The sequence below is a fragment of the Pinus tabuliformis genome, chromosome 6 (genome assembly GCF_031772625.1).
Source record: "Pinus tabuliformis cultivar Carrire ecotype Pingquan chromosome 6, CPIR1, whole genome shotgun sequence".
NCBI classification, from domain to species: Eukaryota; Viridiplantae; Streptophyta; class Pinopsida; order Pinales; family Pinaceae; genus Pinus; species Pinus tabuliformis.
Window position 1 is genome coordinate 796,221,408 of NC_142292.1, and position 4,149 is coordinate 796,225,556.

The window sequence follows — 4,149 nt, forward strand, 5'->3', positions numbered from 1 at the left end:
AGAGATGGGTTCATCCTTATCTAGGGTTGGTGCACAAGCTTGCATCCCTCCTTGATGTAAATATGGTGAGTACAAACTGAGGGATGCACACCTTTGATTTCCTTATAGCCCCAAGGAAAAGCATCCAGGTGTGGCCTCAACACTTTGCACAATCGTTCTTCCTATTTGGCTGAGAGAGAAGGGTTGATATTTAAGGTTTTGGATGGGCCAAACTCTGTAATATTGACATGGTTTGGACTTGATTCAATAGGGAATAATTCAACCCAAGGATCACTCCCATATTCTTTCATCAACTCATCAATTGGTATGGGAAGGGGGGTTGATTCTGAAGGATATGGTCAATGAGATCATCTTCATCAGGTTGCCTCCCCTCCTGTAATAATATCTAGAGTGCAGATTGGGTGGGCGGTGGTGTGATACAATTCATCTTCTTTCTCCTCTTCTAACCACAAGGGTAAGTCATGCTCAATAGAAGGTTGAGCAGGAGGATACAATACCAACTGTTTAGACAAATGTCAATTCTTGACGGTGATGTTCCCAACCCTACAACTAATTTAAGCATCAACATTGGCTAAACATGGCCTTCCCAAGATGATAGGATAGCCATTAAACTTGGTTTTGGGTTGGAGAACCATGAAATTAGTAGGATACTCCCAAGATTCAATGGATACCATAACATCTTCAACAACTCCCTCAATAGTTATTATGGATCTGTCTACAAGCTGCAATACTATGGTGGTCGTCCTTAAATCCCCTTGGAGATTTATCTTTAGCATAGTTTCCTTAGTAATCACATTGATTTAAGCCCCAAGATCAATTAGGGTACTAGGGACTTGTTGTGGCCAGCAACAAACCCCCTTCTTATTTAGTTTTATTACTAATACTAAATAAGTGGGGACCCTTATTCAAAAAAAATTTAAAAAATAAATTAGTGCTTGTATTCCCTTTTTGAATAAAGCCTACTATCATAAACTTAGGAGAATACCCAAAAATTTTAAAAAGACTTGAGTTTTATGATAAGTTCGAACAAAACCGTTCCCTTAATAAAAAGCGTCGCATCGCAAAAAGTTCATGGATGCTTTCCTACAAGCGGAATCCTAAGATTGTGAAATCGCGATGTGAAATCATACATCAAAAGACCCTCATCGCATCACATGCCTCAAATATCAGTTAAGCTGAAATGCTTCAAACTTCCGATATGCGATGGTACATCTCGCAAATCACATTTCGCAGAAAACACATTGTAATGGATGATTGCCACACGCAACAAATTTTCAATATTGCGATATGCGATATTGCGAAGCAAATCACAAAATCGCCTTATCGCAGATCTGCGGGGCTCGTTGTTCGAAAAAACATTTTCCATAAACCGATGCCCAATTACGCGTTAATGTTAATTTAATGAGTTAGTTGGCAATCATTAATGAAATATGGTTTTGATCTGATCGAAGAGCCATTTCACGTAAGGTGATATATTTTATATGATTTTGGCATTTAAAGCTTTCCCGTCACCTTTTTCTTATCATTATTCTTGCCTCATTTGTAAACTACAGGAATGAAAAGAAGAGAAGTGTACATAGCAGTGTTCAGAATATTATGGGAAAGAAGGGTAAAGCTCCGAGTTCTGAAGATAAAGAGATGACGCCCTTATACACAGACACCACCTGTAACAAAGATGTCGATATTACTACTTGGGAAGGCATGTACAGTCTACTCGAGGAAGAAAACCCCAGAATAATGGAGGTTACAGCTACTGTTGGCTTACATGGGTCATCTAAGGCGTCTATTACAAAACTAGCATGTTCGTTCTTGCACCAGATAGTGGCAAGGCCTAAAATTCTTCCATACACGGACACGGTCAAACGGGTACTCGATAAGGCTAAGATAATAGACCAACAATTTAAGACTTAGAGCCAAGAACGTACGAAGTCGTTCTTTCCACAAAATTTAAGGCTTATATCAAAAGGCGCGCAAGAGGTGAAAAATAGCATGAGGGAAGCCCAGATCAAGAAACCGAGGCAGTTTTTGATGTGCGATTAGCGCATCGCCAGGCAAAACCTCTTAAAATGGAAAGCCTCTAATCGCTCAGTCGCCTGTAAGCTCGGAAATTTGTAGGAAAAAGTGCTAAAGGCGAAAGGAAAAACTTGAACTCAAAAACCAGTGGTATTTATCAGGGATATCTTCAAGTGGTATGTAAATATCTACCAAATGTACAACATCTACAGACAAGCTGGAGATAGAAGGCTCAAGAAAAAGTAGAGTCCATCAAAAGGTTAACCAAGTTGAATTGGGATTCTTACTAGACGTACTTGGTAAAACCACACAGCCAGTGCATGACTCTCAAATGTATCATTAATTCTACCGAGAAGATGGCGCTAGCTCTTACCGATTCTGTTTTCGCAGGACAGCTAAAGTCAGAAGTCGGCCAACCAACTCTCCTCAAGCAAATGTTGAACGCTTGCGACTACAAGGAACATATACATAGATAGTTAGTTGTCAGTTTTAGTTTTAGATTCAGTTTTGCTTTATTTTTTCCTAAAATGAGGATGGTCATTTAAACCATATCCTATGTTTTTGTAATAAATTATTTTTAGGTTTAGCTAGTAGTATTTAAACCCTTCTCATGCATTTATAGAAAGGTCCTAAAATTTGTCAAAAACTTGTCCTCAGAACATGCACTTTTGCACCCTCCGAGGAGGTTTTGATGAATGAATGGAACAAGATTTATTGATATCTGTGTTTAATATCTACTACTGATGTTGCACTTTTTTACTCTTAGTAGATGTTGGATTAAGAAGAGATAGATCATTATTGTTGGAGCTCATGAGTAGAACTCATTATAAATGGTACTTTTATCTCTTAACAAATTCTGCTTATGTGTTATGGTGATATTCATGTTCAATTATTTATGTATGAATTCTTAAATGCTTGAGTTATCATTTGGCACTTATGTATGGTGATAGCCATTTCTTTATGCTTAATATATGAGTGACTTATTATGCGATATGTTTTTCACAACTGTTCGGCTAAATTTTTATACGAAACAGTTCATCTTTATTGAATTATTTTCTTATAGCGATTGAATGATCTTTATTAACAATTGCTGTAGAAACTATTTTAGATCGCATAATTGAAATATCAAACCCTGGGGTAGTTTTAGAATTAGATATTTTTGTTTATTAGAATACAATTACATGTCTTTAAATTAAACTTAGAATAAAAGAATTTTACTTAGAAGTTATTAGAAAGGAAATATCAATTCTCAACACACATACACATAAATTGGGAAACTTGTCCCATATCCCTAGTTGGACCCACTACACCAAATGGAAAAGGAGCTACTAACCAAGGTCCAGACCGGGTGGGTATCCCCCTTGTTGTAGACCCAATCTTCAGGGCTTCGACAGAACTATAAGGCCATAAATGTGCACATCTACTATAGGGCTTTCAAGGTCTAGATATTTAAGGAAGATCACCCTCCCAAGCATCAAATCAGATGATTTCCCAACAATATTTATGGTGGGGGTGTATCTTTTTCTTCTCTCGAGATTTTTGAAACATTTCTCCTTGATGATCTTATTGTAGATGGGAAAATATTTAATATCCTAGAGAAGGGGTATCTTAACACACAAATTCTTCAATTCTCCCAGAAGTTCAACCTCTTCTGGGGTGTGTTGGCTAGGGTGGATCAACCTCTCAGGAAAAGGAGTTGGATTGACTTGAGGAACACTCTCTTCCTTCTCTTCTTCAAGATCTTCAGGTGGAGAAGGTGGGTGGTTATCTGGAAGCACTCTCCTAGACCGAAGGTTGATCTCCTGGATTTCCACAGCATAAGCAGGATAAGATGTCTCTCCACTGTAGACTTATTATGCTTGCTTGTTTTTCAGGTTCGGATTTGGTTGAGAAGGCATTTGAGGTTTCTTAGGTGGAGTAGGATGAGTGAGATATGGTTGATGTTGGGGTGGTCTCTACTCCTACAACTATTGTCTAAAAGTATTCCACTTCATCACTTATCAAACAAATGTTATTTCAATGGAAGGTTGTTGGAAATGATAGAAAGAAAGGTGGTGACTTACATTCTTAAATTTGTTTTTCTTTATTTTGGAGAGGTGTGGGTTCAAATTCGCAAGAGTGAAGGGATGAAGGAAC